Source organism: Protopterus annectens, chromosome 17.part0, assembly GCF_019279795.1.
Source record: "Protopterus annectens isolate FY-2018-M chromosome 17.part0, PAN1.0, whole genome shotgun sequence".
NCBI lineage: Eukaryota > Metazoa > Chordata > Ceratodontiformes > Protopteridae > Protopterus > Protopterus annectens.
In genome coordinates, this window is record NC_056751.1 from 343007153 (window position 1) to 343026920 (window position 19768).

A 19768-nucleotide genomic window follows, 5' to 3' on the forward strand; every position below is an offset into this window, starting at 1 on the left:
CTTTGAGGAGGGATCTGGACCCAAGCTGTGCAGCACCAAGGCTCCAGGGGGAAGCAACAGCTCCGAAAACCTTGGAGTCAAAGTCAACCCCCCCCCCCGATTCAGATCCATCGTCAACTCTTCAGCTCTGAGACTTGTTCTGCTCAGTGGGGATCTGTGCCAAATGGGTCACAGATGAAGTCAGATCAGAAGTAGTACATGGTATCCTTGGATCTGACACGTCGATTCTCTGCATTCTCAGATATGATGACTCCAAAACTAAGGGTCATATCGGAGAAGGAGCTACTATGGGGTGTTAGGGTGACTGAAGGCTCATGGATCTGATGGCAAACTGAAACAACAACACCCCCATCTGGATTTGTGCTCTAAGAAATTTCCTCATCATCCTGCCCACATCTGCCTTGGATGATGAAGTTGTGGAAGGAGGGTGGGACAACTTCTTAAGAGTCTCTTGTAAAAATAGAGACCTACGTCTAAGAGATGCCAGTTCAGGAGAAAATCTAGGGCTCCAGATCCAAGAAGACTTAACCACAGAGGTTGTCGGATTCAAAGGTATCATATCCGACACTTTCTTGACTTTGGATGGTGGCTCCAAACTCGTAGCAGGTGCAGAAGACCTCGTATGAGAGTGCTTCTTGTGCTCCCTGGGCTCCAATGACCTTTGCTTTTTTGTGGGGGCTTGAGCCCCAAAAGTAGAAGCAGTAGAAGCAGTAGAAGACAAAGCTGGCAAAAGGCCAGTTAGCACCAATTTATTCTGCCTATCACTGAATACCCTCAAATTAAAGCCAGCACATATCTCTCAAGACACCTGCAAGTGAGAAGGGGCCTACATAATATACTCACTCCCTGTGGGCATAAGAATTGGGTATCTTATGCCCACAGGAAGGGCACTTTTTAAACCTAGTAGGCTTGTTAGCCACACCAACTGTAGAGCAGTGTATGTGTGTGTGATAATTCTTTAAGAAGCTTTCAAATGAGTTAGCACGTGCATATAAGTACTCAGCACATGCAAGCAAGAGTGCCATTTTGAGTGAGCAGCCAGAGTGAGAGCATGCAAGTATGTAGTCAGTCAGTTAGATAGTTCATTTAAGTTTAATGTTACTGCCATCCATCCTGATGTATTTGTATTCAATAAACTACTTTAACACCCAAGCCTCAACATCTTCTTAATGCACACAAGAGCAATATGGTGAGAGAATTGGATCCAGAGTTACAGCCATGAGGCAACCGGTTAAAGTTGGAGGAATATACAGGACTAGGTCATCCCAACTGTTCAAACAACTCGCAAAACAGGTCAGAAACAAATTCCAGGTATTAAAACTTGCTTAAATGATTTATTTCACTACAAATATAAAACATAGCACTCAGAACACTCAAAACTACTTTCTTAAAATTGTCTGAAACCGTGACATACTGATAAAAATATTTGAAATAGTTACAAAAATAGATGCAGACCGTGAGATACCAGTAACTAGAAATGAAGTAAACGGTCCGCGCACACTGAAATCAGCTATAAATGAATGAATTTATTATAAAAGTTCATATACAGTTCATACACAAGTGCTTTCACCCTGACTCAATGCAGGGCTTTTTCAAGTGAATAAAAGACTTCATATAAATCCATTTAAATACCCCCACTCCCAAAAAAAGCATCAAAAGATTTAAAGGCATACACTCTCCCATAAATTAATATATTATAATATTTAACACATTGAAAATGACTATCCTTTACTGTAAATGTGTTATTTAACTAAAACAGATTGTATAACATATTGTTTCAGCACTTCAATTTAAAACATTTCAAAATTAAAACAAAATAATATATTTTCTATGTGTTGAATATACAGAAGAAAGCTACTGTTCAGCAATTCTGTTTGTATGTCCACCTTCTATCGTAACATACTAGCTTTTTAATTAAGTAACTGTGTATGAACTTTTATAATAAAGTCATTTATTTATAGCTGATGTCAGTGTGCCCGGACCATTTACTTCATTTCTAGTTAATAGTTACAAAAATGTTTGAAACAATATCCGAATCACACAAAATGTACAAAAAAGGGAAAACAACAGGATTTTTTTGCAATGTACTAATTCTTCATATTAACTAAAGTTATTCAAAGTATCAGAAGTGTGTGCAAAGTGTTTGCAAGTGTGTGCAGTATTACAGTGCAGTTATTTTGTAAAGTAAAGTTACTTCAAAGCATATTTCACAAAGTAGTTATTTCAAGGCATATTTCGCAGAGTACAGTATTTCAGAATTTACTGTGCATTTGATTATTATTACAAGTACCTGATGTCTGTGAATGTTCATGAATAATTACAAGGTCAATTTTGCATTGTGTTTTACTATAATCTGTGGGCATGGAAAAAGGGTTTTGCAGACTCGCACCTCTTGTGTTTGATAACAATATTGCATGAAATTGGAGACTGAGCAGGAATACAATATTTTCATATAGGTTGCTTTTTCTGACAAAGACACACATATAAAGAAAGGCATTTATTCTGCTTAATTTAGCTGGTTCAGAGGCCATTGAAAGAGAGCATTCATTTGTGTATGCACCTGCTGTGTCTGCATGGGAGGGAGAAAACCCAGAGTGCTTAAAACGTAAATTTAGAGAAATGTGTAACCCCCAAGTTAATGTTAGAATGGAAAAGCACTTATTTTACACAAGGGATCAAAAGCGTGGTGAAACTTTTGTAGCATATATGACTGACTTGAGAAATAAGGCTGAAATGTGCCGATATGGTGATTTGAGAGATGAGTTAATAAAGGACAAGCTTGTGTGGTATTAATAATGACACAGTGAGAAAGATATTGCTTCACAACAGTGATTTAACTTTGAATAAGGCCATTAAGATTTGTCAGATATACAAGCTAACAGAAAAGCACACAAGTATGCTTACAAATGAGAATAGCAGTGGAAGGCAGTGACAAAGCTCATGTTGATAGTATGCAGTACATAGTTAAAAGAACAGGCCCAAGCATATGGCAGCTACTACAGGCCCTGTAACAATCCCTGGGAAACCCTGAGTCATTCCAGCAAATTCCAGGGCATGCTTAGTGAAGCAAAAGGGTGAGCCAGCAAAGTCAAAACATGTGCCCCGGACCTAGCTTCATAGTCAATTGTCATAACTGTTGTAGAAATCATCAACCCAAAAGAGAAAAGTGCTTAGCTTTTGGTCAGCAGTGTCATTTTTGCAATAAATGGAATCATTTCAAAAGGTTTTGTAAATCAAATAAGGCACATTCTTTTATAACGGGGCATTCCAAGAGGCAAGTTGATCAATTAGGAAGCTGCAACCCTACTTTTTATGTTGATGGTGTGTCTGTGCTTGGTGAAACAGTCACTTCAGTAGATTTGTGGGCAAATAATGAGATCTTTTGTACTGTTTGGATTAATGGGAGTCCTGTAGAGCTCAAACTAGATACTGACTCAAAGTGCAGTGTTACATCAGCATAAACATTTGCTAGAGTAAAAGCTGCAGAACAACTTATTTTATTTATTTTACATTTGTTGACCGGGATAGTCCGACTGGATACATGTCCATTTTCAGCGGAGGCCCGGGGAGAAAAGCTCCAACAGAGTCTCAATGACAGAAAGTTACATATTAGAGTTTAAGATAGAAAAGAATAAAAAGCAATTTACATACTACATACTACCACAAACTACCCTGAGCTAACTTGATTTGACAAAGTGTGCGAAGCTTGTTGCTTATGGTAATGAAGAGATTCAAACCAAAGGCTCAGTAGTCCTTTCATGTTATTCTACTGGGAACAGCTATGACTTGGAATTTTTCATAGCCAAGAGACATGTGCAGTTATTATTAGGCCTTGGAGACGGCTTGAAAATGGGACTGCTTTTACTTAAAGAAGTTCACCATATAAGCCTGCATGACAACAGCTCAAATTTTGATCAAACTATTTTTTCTGAGTAAGCTGATATTTTTGCAGACAAATTAGGCAAACTACTAATTGTGTACTCCATAAAGTTAGACTCAGAGGTCAGCTCAGTTGTCAGACTAGCACAAAAAGTTCCATTAGCTATGCAGAGCAGAGTCAAAACTGAGCTAGACAAAATGGTGAAGCTAGGAGTAATTTGTCCAGTAGAAGAACCTACTGAATGGGAATCCTCAATGGTAGTAGCTTATAAGAAAAGCTCAGATGATATCAGAATATGTATTGATCCAAAAGATCTGAACAAAGTATTAAAAAGGCCTTGTCATCCAATACGCACAGATGAAGAGGTTGCTGCCCTCATCCCAAATGCCACTGTTTGTTTCTGTCTTAGATGCAAAGAGTTAATTTTGGCAAATTTTGCTTGACCGAAAATCTTCATTGTTAACCACATTCAGTACGCCATTTGGAAGATACAGATTTCTGAGAATGTCATTTGGAATAAATTCTGCCAGTGAAGTCTTTCAACATGCAATGGAGCAAATTTTTTTTCTGGTTATCCCTGTGCTATTATATACAGTAGGTGATGATTATTATTATTATTATTTACATTTGTTGACCGGGAAAATCCGACTGGACACAGGTCCTTTTTCAGCGGAGGCCCGGGGAGAAAAGCTCCACATTAAAAACAGCAATTAAAAACAATTAATTACAAGTTACAAGAAGTATAGGTAGGTTTTGTTTAACAACAGTAGTAAACAGTAATAGCTCAAAATGAAATTAAGTATTTAGTTAAATGGTACAACACTTATATCATTGGTGCCATAAAGACTAGCAAGTATTTTACTAGCTGAGCTAGCAGCTATTACCCTTGAATAACAGTAGCTAAGATTACAGCTGAGATATAGGTTTACAAGCAATGTATTTGGCTGCAATCCGAGGTAGTTAGAGGGGTGGAAGAAAGGGATTAGAGAGGCTGGGATAGAGATGTTAGAGAGGTTTGTTACAGGGGCATGCCCAGTGCTCTTTTAGATGAGATTTTAGAGGAGCTTTGAAGTTAGTGCATGATGACACAGAAGTTAGAGTGTGAGGAAGGGTATTCCATAATTTTGCTATGGAGTAGGAGAAGAGAGCTTCTCCAGCAGAGTTCCTGGTTCTAGTTACCTGTAATTGATTTTTGTTGTTGGAGCATAGTGGTCTGGTGGTCTGATAGGGTTGGAGTAGATTTTGGAGGGAAGGGACTTTTAGAGGATGATTTAGTAGACTGTGGACAAATGAGAGTTGGTACCATTGAAGGAGGTGAGGGAGTTCTAGTCAGCCTAGTTCAGTAAGTGAGGTGCAGTTTGTGCCAGTGGCAAACCTTGCTATTTTGTTGTAGCAAGCTTCGAGTTTACCTAACTCACTTTGCCATAGGTTGTTAAATATTGGAGAGGCATAGAGTAGGGTGGAGATAAGGCGGCTATTTGCAACTGAAACCTTGGCTGTTTTGGTGAGGAATTGCTTATTTCTGTATAAAGCTCCTAGTTTTTTGTGTACTTTTTTTATGGTTAACGAAATGTAGATGTCAAACTTGAGGTTATTGTCAGTTTCAACTCCAAGTAGTTTGGTGTGGTCTGTTGGGGGATAATGGTTGGCTTTAATATTAAATTGGTGGGTGTTTAGATTGTGTTTGGTGGGTTGGAAGATGAGGAGTTTTGTTTTGTTTGGGTTAAATATTAATTGTGCATCTGAAAGCCAAGTTTCAACTGAGGAAAAGGCTTCCTGTGTGGTCTTTTGAAGTTCAGTTAGGGACTGGGCTGAGTAGATGATGGTGGAATCATCTGCGTACTGTATGAGAGTGGCTTGTTTGGTAGCAGAGGCTAGATTACTAGTGAATATGGAGAAGAGTAAGGGTCCGAGGATGGATCCTTGGGGAACACCTATTGAGACAGGGAGTTGGGGGGATATATCATTATGCCAAATAACGGATTGATGTTGGTCAGTCAGGTAGCTCTGGAACCAGTTTGTGACAGACTGAGAGAAGGACAGAGTATTGAGGACAGTGATGAGTTATTTATGAGAGACCATGTCGAATGCTTTAGGTAGGTCTAGGAAAGTTGCAGAGATGAAATAACCATTGTTTTTATGTTGGATTGTATTAGTGAAAGCAAGTAAGGCAGTGGTTGTGCTGTGGTATGGTCGGAAACCATGTTGTGTGTTAGATAGGAGGTTGTTAGCAAGGAGGTAGTTTAGAACTTGAGAGTGAATGCATCTCTCAAGTATTTTTGATAGAGGAGACAGAATTGCTATAGGCCAGTAGTTGGTGAATTCTGTGGAGGGCCCACCTTTGTGGAGGGGGATAATGTGGGATGTTTTCCATTGAGAAGGGACATAGCTTTCAGATAAAGATCAGTTAATCAGGATTGCAATTGGGTAGGCTAGGGCTTCAGCTGCAATTTTAAGGTACTCAGCTGGGAAGTTGTCAGCTGCTAGTTTTGTGGGCTTTAGTTTCGATAAGAGTTTTTTATGTTGGAGGTAGGGATACGAGAGAAAGCGAATGCAGTGGGCAAGTTGCTAGGTATAGTTGGAGGGGGTAGGGGAGTGGGGTTGTGTTGTTTTGCTAGTGATAGAATGGTTTGTGTGAAGTGAGTGTTGAAAGAGGTGGCAATGTTTTCAGAGGAGTTTGTTTTGTTTGGTGGAGGGGTTCCTACTTTTCCTGGGTGGAGGATGGAGTTGATGGTTGACTAGAATTGTTTTGGGTTATTTTGGGTGGAGTTCAGGGCAGACTGGTAATATAGCATTTTGTCCTGTTTTATTAATTTTTTTGACCTTGTTACTTAATTCACAGAACTTATGTCTATCAGAGGTTTTTTTTTGTTTTGCTCCAGTCATTCCAGGCTCTATCTCGGTTTTTCATTTCTGATCTAGTGGCTTTTTGTAGCCATGGGGAGGACTGGGCTTTAACTCTAGTAAATCTTGTGGGCACATGGGTGTTTAGGACTTTAAGGAAGGTGGTATTGAAAAATTGAATAGTGTCATCAAGGTTGAGGTATTTTAGTGGAGTCCAGTTACAGTTTTTTAAGGCTGAGATGAAGTTATCAGGGTTAAAGTTTACTTTATTACGTATTTGCTGATAGGTAATGGGTTTAGCCTGATATGTGTTTTTTGAGTAGGAAAGTTGGGGTTTGATCACTGAGGCTAGCCAGAAGCCAGCTAGCTGTGTATGATTGGGGGGTCTTGCTGACTAGTATCTAGTCAAGACTAGAATGCTTGTTGGAATTCTTATTTATTCTGGTGGGTGTCTGGATAAGTTGGAAAAAAACATTAAGATTTAGATAGTGGGCTGGATGGTGGTTGGAACAGGATAGCCTGTCTATATTAAAATCACCTAATATTATGGTTTCTTGTGGAAGGTGATGATTTATCCAGCTGAGGAGGTTTTCTAGTGAAGGAATATTGTTGCCAGGTGGGAGGTAGCATCCTATTATGTTAATGGTCTTGTCTTGATTTACTTTTAGGTTGGTATAGATTATTTCTTCTTTGTCAATTGGGGGGGGGTCGATAAGTTTAGGATTTGAATATTAAGATTCTGTTTATACATTACAGCTACACCACCCCCTTTTTTGTGCAACCGATCTTGTCTTAGTATATTGTAGCCTGAAAGGAGAATTTGCTCACTGGTAATGTGAGGTTTGAGCCAGGTTTCTGTTAGACTGATAATATCAGGGGAGTATAAGTCTATGGTAGTGTGGAGTTCATGGATTGTATTGGTTATACTTCTAATATTTAGGCTTAGGAGGTCAGTTGGTTTCCTACTGGATGTAGTTTGAGGGTGGGTGAGGTTGTTAGGCTGACTATCAGTGGAGGAGTTGTGGGGTCCAGGGTTTGGGTGGATGTCCCCGCTGAGGGCAAGTATTGTTATGGTGGAGGACATTAGTTTTAGTAATGAGAGAATTAGTTTAAGTTTTGGGGTAGCTTTTTGTTTGGGTGAAGTGGGTGATAGATAAAGTAGGTTGAGAGAAAGTTTGTAACGCATTAGGGATGCTTTTTGTTTGTGTGGTGGAGGTGATAGATTAAGTGGTTTGTGCATTGGGATGTATTTGTTGTGAGAGGTGTATGAGTAGTGTGATGGTGTGACATGAGTGGTGGTGACTGTAGTTGTGCAGTGGAAGTTGTTTGTTGGGGGTATAATGGTGCTTTGGTAAGATGTAATGTGTGCAAGAAGGGTGCATGTAAAGAGTATAGGTAGAGTGTGTAGGATCATGGTACTCAAGGTGGGAGGTTGATGGTAGGCTGGAGGTGTGGTTAGAGTTGGTGTTGCAGGAGTGGTTGGTTGTGATTGTAATGGGAGGGACATTTGGCTAGAATAAGTGTAGGTGTGCTGGGGGTGGGTGGGATATGGGGGCAGGGAGGGGAGCGTAGTGGGCAGAAACACTATTTGTTGTACATATCAGCTGGAACCAATCAATAGGCTAATACAACTCACATGCATCACAATTATAGTAGAGGCTTAGGCAGATAAATGTATAAAAATGACCTGTGTCTTCAGCGGTAAACTGCTGGGTTAGAGTACACTAGCAATGGGACACAGGCTGTAAAGGAAAGGGGAAAGAGAGGTTGAGAGAACAGAAATTATCCCTGGAAACCTTGAGGCAGCTTGCCAGACCACAGTAGAAACAATTCTAGTAAGAGGCAATAGTGAAGCTGAACATGACAGCAACCTCAAGAAAGTTCTGGAAAGAGCATGTCAAGTGAATTTTAAGCTGAATGCTCAGAAGTGTTAATTCAGGCTACAGCAAATTACTTATGTTGGTCACTTGTTTACCAGTTCAGGCATACAACCAGATCCTTCAAAGCAAACAGCAAAACTCGAGATGCCAGTTCCTGACAATGTTCAAGCCCTACAACATTCTCTTGGTATGGTTAACTATCTAGGCAAGTTCAGTCCAGATTTGAGTCAACTTTCAGCTCTCTTAGTGGAGCTGACACGCAAAGATGGTCATGGTCAGAATGGCACCAAAGAGTATTTGATGTCCTGAAACAGAAAACTGCTAACCCACCAACTCTCAGCTACTATGATGTTCACAAACCAGTTACTCTTTCCTGTGATGCTTCTAAGTGTGATCTAGGTGCAGTCATACTTCAAGAGGGTAGAACAGTAGCCTATGCATCGGGAACTCTTACCCAGGCCGAGATGTAGTATGCAGAGATTGAAAAGAGCTTTTGGCAATTGTGTTTGTATGTTTGAAGTTCCATGATTATATTTCATGGTCGACCTATCCAGAACAAAACTGATCACCAATTTCTAGTTACTATTTTGAGAAAGCCTATGCGTACAGCTCCAGCTAGACTGCAATGTATAATGCTCCATTTGCAAAAGTACAATTTCAATCTTGCTTACACAAAAGGCAGCTTCTTTATCTTGCTGATACTTTATCCATATCGCTCAGAAAAAACACAGAACAGCATAACTATGAGCAACTTGATGTTGAGGTCATGGAAGTGACAAATTTTTTTCCACACATCTTGATGAGCACAGAACTCACACAGCTTCAGATCAAATTTTTCCAGAAGCTAAACCTCTTTATCAGTTGAGGATGGCCTTCAAAGCAATTTTGTTTACCTGTAGAAGTGCAACCATATTTTCCATACAGAGATGAGATTTTGTCAGACGATGGTATCATCATGAAAGTTCCTAAGATGATTTTCCAAAATCCTTGCAAGAGTAAACTAAGATCTTGCATTGTGGCCACCAAGGAACTGATTCTGCCAAAAGAAGGGTGAGAGGTCTAGTATTTTGGCCTTCTATGTCAAGAGGGAGAGAAAGTAGTTTCATCTTGTTCAGTATGTAATAGTACAAAGCTGCATCAACATACAGAACCACTTCAGTTAAGTCAGATTCCTGAACTACCTTGGACAACAGTAGCCACAGACATTTTTGAGTGGAACTGTCAACATTACTAGGTGTAAGTAGACTCTTATTCAAATTGGTTTGAGCTTGACCTATTTCCCTACCTAACTTTCAGTACTGTCATTACTAAGTTGAAGAGACATTTTTCTGTCCATGGTAGTCCACACAGAGTTATTTCTGACAATGATGCATAGTTTACTAGTCAGCAGTTCAAGAAATTTGCAGAGTAGGACTTTATTCAAATTATGAGCAGTTCAAAGTGCAAAACAGCTGTTAGAAAAATTCAGATGTGACAATACCAATGTTTTTTTAAACTTGTTAAATCTCAGAAACATTCCTCGTTATAAACATCTTTGTTCACCTGTCCAGAGACTTATGTCGAGACAAAGCAGAATCACACTACTAATCAACAGTAATTTACTGGTTCCAAGTGCTAAAAACAACCAAGCAGTAAAAGCCCAAATCCTGAAAAAGCATTTGTCCCAGAAATCTTACTTTGACAAAACAGCAAATTGCTCCGTTCTTTACAGAAAGGGGAGATAGTGAGGATGCAGATGTCAAAGTTTTGATCTCATCAGATTTGTGAAAGGTTTGTGTCAAGAGTCAAGATCATACATTGTGGAATCACAAGGAATGGAATTCAGATGAAATGGGAAGCATTTGTTGCCAGTGTCCGAACCAGTGTTACAGCATTTTGCCTGTGACAAAGACTCTAGTTCTCACAGTGACTTGTCCCACGTTACTGTTCCAGAGAACATTCCATCAATAATCCCCATGCCTGAGAAAATCCCTGAGATTCCTCAAGCAGAACATTTCCCAGTGACTGTCCCTGTTACTAAACCAACTCCTAACTATTATGTCACGAGATCAGGTCGCATCTCAAAACCTATTTCCAGATACACGGCAACCTGGACATGACTGTTTTTCTTTATTAGTGTCTATATAATTACATGACTATTGAAATGTCATTGTTTATATGACATAGCTCAGTACAGAGAGAGGCTGTAGATCAGTGTGTGTCAGATTCCTTTAAGAAACTTTCCAGTGAGTCAGCACATGCATATAAGTACTGAGCATATGTAAGCAAGAGAGCCATTTTGAGTGAGCACCCACAGTGACAGCATGCAAGTATGTAGTCAGTCAGTTAGTTAAATAGTTTAAGTTCAATGTTCCTGCTATCCATCCTGATGTATTTGTATTCAATAAACTACTTCAACGAACACCCAAACCTCAAAATCTTCTTAATGTATATGAGTGACACCAACAACCAAACAGTAACCAACAACAGTAATCATAAGAAAGAAAAGAGAGAAAATCTACAAGATATTTTATACATATTTTTTTTCATTTATTTATAGAAATGAAGTAGGAGAAATGAAGATCAACTACCAACAATGGTAGAAAAAACCTAAAAAGGTATAGAAAGCAGGCCTAGTACCAACAATAATACACAACATTATCTAAACAATACCCTGAAGGCAAAGAAGAGTAAAGGGAGGAAGGCTAAATAGATATCAATAGTAAATATAAGGAAAATAAATTCTAGTTTTATCACAATACCAAACAAGGCACCCAAGAGCTCGAGAGAAGGCAATCCTGACCAAATCGTTAGAGCGGCAAACGAGATCTGATGTAATCTTGCAAGTTAGGGGCATTATGGGTAAAGGGAGGAGCTCAAGGGTTGGATCCAAGAATCTAAAGAGACTGACCAAGTAAAATCCAAGACTGATACATTGAGGAAAGAATGAAAATGACAACATCAGATCTTATATTTTAGACTATTCGGGAGACATGTGATGTTATCTGGCCCATTGAAGCCATGTTCTTGGCTTTAACATGGGCAGCCAATACATGCTACCTAGTGACAGTTGGAGGATTTTTTTTAAACCTGTACTGAATTATCACTTGTGACACAGGAACATTTACATTTATATAAAAGTAATCAAACTATATTAATAAGTGCATGTTTACAAACATTATATGTCACGTATATTGCTATATATCATATAACCTGTTATTACATAAATTATTTAATTCTTGCCCCTTTTCTTTTTTTAAAGAAGAAACATCTTTATTAAACCATCACTTACTGACTAGGCAATCATACATTTATATAAATGAAAACAATCCACACCAACACAATCCTAGTTGCAAGCATTTTACATCACAAACAATAAGGACACACTCCCAGCTGTAAACATTATACATCACTTATAATATACCCAATCATTTTCAGTCAGACATTACATATCTCAATTAAGTCCTGCCTTCTTCTAAACCTCATTCCTCCCCTGTACATACTGTTCCCAGAATTCCCAATTTTCCTAAGTAGTTTGTGCCTACCCTTTTCTAAAGATCTCAGTTATAGTTGTCTTATTTATGTTACTGTATTCCCTACTTCTAGTATACTTGGTTTAGATTTTGATTTCCATTTTCTAGTATTTGTTTTTTTTGACAGCTACCATGATTAGATACAGCCATGCCTTATGTTTAGGCAATTTCCATTATGCATCATAGCTCAGAAAAATCACCTCCCTCGTCAAACAAATCTGTCCACCCAGCATCTCCGACAGTGTATCCCACAGGGAATCCTTAAAGTCTACCAACTTAAGGCACTCCCAGAAAATATGTTGCCAATTACCTCTTTTTTCCCCATTACACCAACATTTGCTGTCTACATGAGGAAAAATTCTCTGGAGTCTACTGGGGGTATTTAAATATCTATGTAAATATTTCCAAGCAAAAATCTTAAATCTTCTAGATTTTGCTGCATATTTGGGAGACATAAATATATTCTCCTCCCACTGTTTCTTTGTGAATTGCTTATCCAATTTCTCTTCCCAATCCTTTCTAACCTCCTCTGATTCTTATAGTTATCATGGAGTATTTTCTATGTTCTACAAATTATTCCTTTTTTAATGGCAGCTTCTGTTCTATATTCTACTAAAAACTCTACTAGTGCTGGTCTTTCATTTAGGCCCTCGTATTTCTTTCTCTTTACCTATACTCTGATACCAATCCTTTATAGGGAAGGCAATCACTAACCTGCAGTCCAAATAAATTCTTGGTGTTTTCCCATTCTATCATCTTTCCCTCTCTAATTATTTCCTCCCAATACCTTGATTCCTTTGCTAGTTTCTCTACTAAATTCTAGCCCCCTCTTTCCTATTGTCTATAGCCCTAATTGCAGTCATCCCTATCGGCAGAATCTACTTTCTCCATTCTTGTGTTGGCTTAGTTCTTAGATACTTCCTGCTACTTTACAGATATAATATTCTGTATGATTACTGTTATTCTCCTTAAAGGCCTGCATCCAAAATCCTATTCTCTCCTTGTTTCTTGATCTCCCCCGTGTTATCATCATCACTTTCCACTTTGAATTATACTTTTCTGCTTGTGCTATGTATATGAGCCTTAACTGTGTAGCTCTGAAATATCTCTTCAAATTGGGTAATCCCAGTCTGCCCCTGTTCTACTGGAAGAATCAGCTTATCCCACTTGACTCTCACCATCTTCCCTCCAAGATAAAGTCCATCAGCTCTTTATTAATTGCTATCCACAACTTCTCCGCTGGTTGATACAAATATGCCTGACCTGTGTATAAGACTAATGGGACTAAAAACATTTTAACTGCTTGTATCTTACTATCCATATTCATATAACAAAGCTTCCATTTTCTCAGTTTTTGTATTATCTTTTTAGTTTCTTCCCACATATCCTTAGGTGCCACACCAGAATCATTTTTAATCCATACTCCTAAATGCATCATTTTATCATGTTCCCATAAATATGAATATTGCTGTACCAATTTATGTGTTGGTACATAATTTTAAGTTATGCACTTACCATAATTTGGCATCTGTGTTGTTCTTCTTCATTCTTCCTCACCGATGAGTTACAGATCCAATCCTCAGATATGGCTCAGCCGCATTTTCCACAGAGTATGATCCAAGTCATAAGCTCCACCTCTACCTATAAAACTCTACCCCCTACCCAAACCTCTTTAGACTGAGATTGCTGTCTAGCATCCTAAGGACAAATTAAATGACAGGAGAAGAAAGAAATGACCAGAGGCTCAAGGAAGAACCAAAGGTTCCCATGAATTCCACAGGCCCTCTAGGAGTCATTGGACAGGGGGAAAGTGAGGAAAATGAAGAAAGACAACACAGATGCCAAGTTATGGTAAGTACATAACTTAAAAATCTGATGTTGTCCTCTTCATTCTTCCTCACGATGGGTCAGAGCCCCTGGCTACTTCACTCTTGGATGGCCTCAAGGAAGTATATATGCTGGAGCACTGACAAATGAAAGGCAGCTCTGCTCCTAGAAATAATGTCCACCTTGTACTGTGTGACACAGGTATGAGTTTTTGACCAAGTGGCTGCTGCACAAATATTGTCAATGGATACTTTGAAAAAGAAAGCAGAAGCAGCAGCCACAGTTGAATGAGCTCTTGGCAGATGAGGCAATTGTAGTCCTTTCTTGGGAGTAAATCAGAGAAATGCAGTCCATAATCCAGTTAGGTAATGTAACCTTAGAAACTGCTTGGCTTAAATGGCTACATAAAAGGGCAAGAATAGTTAGTCAAACTTTCTGTGCTGTTTTATTCTGTAAAGGAAAACAAAGCTGCCTATGGACATCAAGAAGGTGCAGCACATGTTCTCCTTTATTTGAAAGATTTGAAAAGAAAACTGGCAGTTGGATTGACTGGTTCAAATTAGTTTCTGTGGGTACCTTAGGATAAAGGAGGGATTGGTACAAAAGGATACCCTGTCCTTATGGAAAATAACATATGGTGGTTTAGCAGACAAAGCTTGGATTCCAGAAATTCTTCTTGCTAAGGTGATAGCCACCAAGAAAAACAATCTTACAAGAAGAACTTCATGTCACAGGTAGCTGCTGGTTTGAAAGGCCTTTGAGTCAGGTCCTGGCGAACAACAGTGAGATCTCATGGAGGGGAAGGATCTTTTAACAGAGGCCTGAGTTGGAAAATTCCTTTCATGAAGGCCTTACATAATCTAGAAGAAGACAGAGTTCTGAACAGACTCCTAGAATGGAAATTCAATATGGCTGCCAGTTGAAGTTTGATGGTAGGAAAAAACTAGCTCCTTCTTTTAAGAAAGATGTAAGAGGAAAAGAGGACTGCTGAGATTGAAGCTGAACATGGATTGATGTTCTCTTTGCAGCCCCCCCAAAAACAAATCTTTCCCATTCACTTTTGTAAACCTCTTTGATTCAAAAGTATTCTGAGTCAGCCCGTGAACAGTAACTGTACTCGGGGTGTAGAGGGATCTTATACAGGGGGTCTCAGCATAAACATTCCTTTCATAAAAGCTTTGCACATCCATAGCAGCTAATTACTAATTTATTGTAGGAAAAAACTAACTCCTACAAAGAGATAATGGACAGAAAGAGAAGGTGGCAGAAGCAGGAGCTGAAAGAGGAACAAAGTTGTCTTTTGAAACCGGTATGGAAAAAAAGTTTCCATTTACTTCTATATGCCCATTTGTGAAGGTCTACTGGGACATCAAAAGCAACATTACGAACAAGGAAAGTGAGCCTGAACCATCTTACAATCACTGGTGCTAGAAAACACATGTGGCCAGACTGAGGATGTGGAGAACAAGAAGCTGGAAACTCCGAAGGGTGAGAAAAAGATCCCGATTGGGCTCCTGAATCCATGGAGGATGGTACCAGAGAAGGTGGAAGCACACTTGACAATGCCAACAAGGACAATGAGGGTGATGGAGCTCTTCAACCTGCTGGTTTTCTGTAGAAACTTGTAGATCAACGGTAGAGGGGGATAAGGCATACAAGAGGCCACACCCAATTCTCCTTGTGCAGAAGTGGCAGTGTGAACTGAACAGTGACCATCCGGAGCTTTGACTTCTGTGCATGCAGATACAGACTGCTTAGATTCAAATGGGAAGGAAGAGGAGGAAGAAGAATGTAATATCTTATGGGTATTACACTTAGCACCTAGATAATATTTATTAAGCTGGTCCAGGCGTGCAGATGCAGCAAAAAAAAAAAAAAATGACCCACGACTGTCTCCAGAGACAGACAGTTGGGCAGCCCTTCTGGAGCACTAATAGCGTCTGTCAGAGAAGGTTCTCTGAGGTTCTGGAACCGCAGAGCCCCACTCCTTTATCTTGGGCTATGAGACCTGACCTTCTATGAATGCCCATAACCAAAACAGACTAGTCAATTCAGTGGTCACATCTACACAGCCACCATAGTACAGAATAGACTAGAAGTGCATATGGGACCAGACTCTGAGAAGCCAAAGCACAATTTTACCTCCTGAAAGACCCTCTTTGTCGAATAGGTGAAGGAGCAGAAATGAGAGGTAAGACATATTTATAGCCCAGTATTGTAATTATTTTCTTTGCTTTTTGGAGTAGAGCATTTGTCTACATGGACCTTATACAGATTTGGCCCAGGACAACTGTCTGGTTAAATGATTTTCACAGCCTCACCCTGATAGGCAACGGAGGTGAAGAGAATTAAACCTTGCACCACTTTATTGGAGGGAACCTGTTCTTAAAAGTAATTACTGCTTAAAACAAAAAAACTGCACTGTCAGATTCAAGGGAGTTGAACATCCAAAGAAAGCATTAACTGCTTCAACAGCTTCAGATCCTGAGAAATTGGATCCTATACTTTGAGAGTTCAATCCAGGCTAGACTACCAGCTGTCAGATCATTGTCTTAGGATTTGATGAGGAATAAAAGGAGGAGAAAAGGAAGGAGCAGGGAAACTTTTCTGACACAGTCATTTTGTTTGTGTCTTTCAGCTTTTCCCGGTTACGGGTCGCCACAGCAGAACTCCGGTCCGCTAATGATTGGCAGTAGATTTTTACGTGCTGGCTTGCCGGGCCTAATGCACAACCTTCAACGAAGGAACGCCCATTCATGCATGTCGACACACAGAAGACGCTCTAACTGAGAATCGAACGGGCAACGTCTAACTGTGAGGCGACAACGCTACTGTGGCACCACCACCGCAGTCTCTTTCTGACACAGTCAGTCTTGATCCCAATATGCCACGTCGCACACGTACCAAATCAAATTTCAATCCATCAGATCCAAAGGCGCAACAAATTAATAACAGGACTGTGAAGCACTATAGGAAGCAAATCTTTCAGATCCCAAGAGAACCTTGCATCTAGTGGAGACCTCTGGAGTTTCAGATCCATGAGCTTGGATCCTAGAAATCTGATTTTTTTTTTAATATCTGTATCTGTTGGATCCTAGAGCTAGGATCCATTGATGAGAAACAGTTTAAGCGATCGGATCCTAGGTTGGGAGAGAAGTTAGGATCTGACCAACTGCTCAAGTATCTCTGATCTGAGAAATGCTGTAACCATCGGCAAGCTGCATTCAGTTGGATCCAAGGGTAGGATCCGATGGCAAAAACAGAGAAGAATGAACACATCATGGGTCCATTCCTATTATATCCAAAGAGGGACTTAGGATCTGACAGAGGCCCTAGGAACTTCAGATATGAGGAGTTGGATCCGAGATCCTTACTGCTGTTTTGTTTCTTCTTTCACTAGGGATTCAGCCCCGAAAGAACCTCTCTTTTCTTTCTCTTCTTCTTTGCTTTTTGTTCTTGTAAGAGCAGATAAGTTGGAAGCAGAGACAAGCCAGTAGCAGTCAGCGGCACCACCACCAACCTTGGACACCAAGGAAACCCAGAAAGCATCAGCAAAGCTGTGCTCATGTTGAAGAACCATTCAAAGGTAGAAAACCACTACAAACTCAGAAATTTGCAAGTACAGCAGGCCAACACTAGCCTCGATTTTCAGAAGTAAATGAAGTCAAAATTCAACAGCCAATAGTTCCCAACTTCACCTTTTAACAGTTTGCCACTAAATTACCAGGAAAACACATTTTATGAAACAAATGGACCAGAAAAACTGTACCATTAAGAGACCAGTACTGAACAGTCAGATCTTTTGCAACAACCAGTATCTCAACTGCCCTGCACGAGCTCTCAGAGGGATGACAAGACAGGGAAATAAACCCCTACCTTGGAGGGCGACTGAGTGTCAGCAAACACCACCAGAAAATTGAGGGAACAGACCAGCTAACATGGGCTGTTGAAAACAAAGGAACTGCAAAAGGGATATTCACGTAAAGAAGAAGGAAACAACACATCTAGCTGCAACACTCAAGGAAGCTAAGAAGAGACAGGCCCACAAGGCTAAAAATGAGTTTAGTTAGATTAAACATAATAAATAAATCAAATCCTTTCACCGCTCAGGTAACACGACCTGTAACCATCTAGCGGGGAAAATTACCAAGGTTAAACACAACCAGAAAACAATATCTTCAGCCCTAAATGGCTACTGAGGGAGGAAGGAAACATGAAAAACACGACATTAACAAAGCTAGAAGACAGACAATCTTGTAAAACAAAAACTTCTCACAGCTCAAGACTCCGAGTCCTCCATCCAACTACGATGGTGGTAAATGAGATCTGAGGAGGTTTGGGTAGAGGGTAGAGGGAGGAGCTCAAGACTTGGATCCAAGTCTGTGGGAAATGCAGCAAAGTCGGATTGGAGGATCAGATCCGTAACCCATCAGTAAGGAAGAATGAAGAGGACAACATCAGATTTTACCGCTATTGACTTTGTTTTAGCCTCATTAATTTTGTATCCTGAAAATATCTGAAATGGTTTCAAAATGGTTCTCAACACTGTGATGTCTTTTTCTAGTTTTGTCATGTATAAAATAATATCATCTGCAAATAGAGACTGCTTTTCTTGACTACCATACCAATTATATCCTTGAATTTCTGAATCTTATTATTTTACCAGGGTTCTAAATATAATGTAAATAATAAAGGGAAAAGAGGACATCCTTGCCTGGTTCCTCTGCTCAAGCAGAAATTATCAGAGAGGACCCCACCTACTTTAACTTTCACCTCCAGTCCCTCATATATCCTCATAATCAACCTTATAATTTTTTCAGGAAATGCAAATGCTTCCATTGCCCTGCTCATAAAGTCCCAGCTTACCCTGTCAAATGCTTTCTCTGCATCAAGACCCACTACCAACAACAGTATTTTCTTACATTCTGCATCCCTTTGGATCATCAGTGTTATGTTAATGTTATCAAATATTTGCCTCCCCTCCACAAAACCACACTGATCCATATCTATCAATTTTGGCATTACCTTTGACATTCTTTTAGCCACTATAGACATGAATACTTTATAATCATGGTTTAGTATTGAAATGGATCTGTATGAAGTTGGACGCTGGATCTGATGATTCTTTACCCTCTTTAGGTATTACAGTTACCACTGCTTCTAGGATGTTCGTACTTCTCTTAAAATACTGTTAAACAAAACCTTCCAGATCTTTATCAATTTTTCCCTCCTAGCTTCCAAACTTCCACAGTCCACAGGAATACCATCTATTCCTGGGGACTTTCATGTAGACTGGTTATGCATCACAATTCTCATCTCCTCCTATCCTAACCATTAGTAATTGAGCCTCATCTGCCTCTGACCTTCGCATATTTAATTATTCCCTAAACATTTCCATTTGTATATTTCTTGATTTCCATGTTCCTCTGCTTTACACAGAATTTCCAAAATACTTCTAATACCTCTACAGGATCTCTTGTTACCTTCCTTGTTATAGGCTTCCTAAGCTTGGCGACAGTCCATTTTAATTTCTCTTGCCTGAGTCATTGTTGTAAAATCTTTTGTGCTCTAGTGTTGTTATCAAAAAACAGCTGCTTATCAGCAATCTTTCCAAACTTGTGTACATTATCCAGGTGATCTTTTATTTTCTGCTTAGTGTTCTGCAGTTGATCCTCTTCTTGTTCTGTGAGGTTCCCTCATTCTGCAATAATTAAACATTTGTCAGTCCCTATAAATAATACTTGTTACATATTAATCAGAGTTCCCTTTCTTTTATTTCCACCCTATTTTTAAACTCCACCTTAATTTTATCCCACTCGCTAGCT

At 39.5% G+C, this 19768-nt stretch overlaps 1 protein-coding gene across 1 annotated transcript in view; it reads right to left on the reverse strand.

Annotated features, from left to right (window-relative positions):
• The window catches only part of LOC122791730 (signal peptide, CUB and EGF-like domain-containing protein 2), a 1774756-nt gene that overhangs the window by 317043 nt on the left and 1437945 nt on the right, over positions 1–19768 (reverse strand). The gene's annotated exons all lie outside the window — the stretch shown is intronic.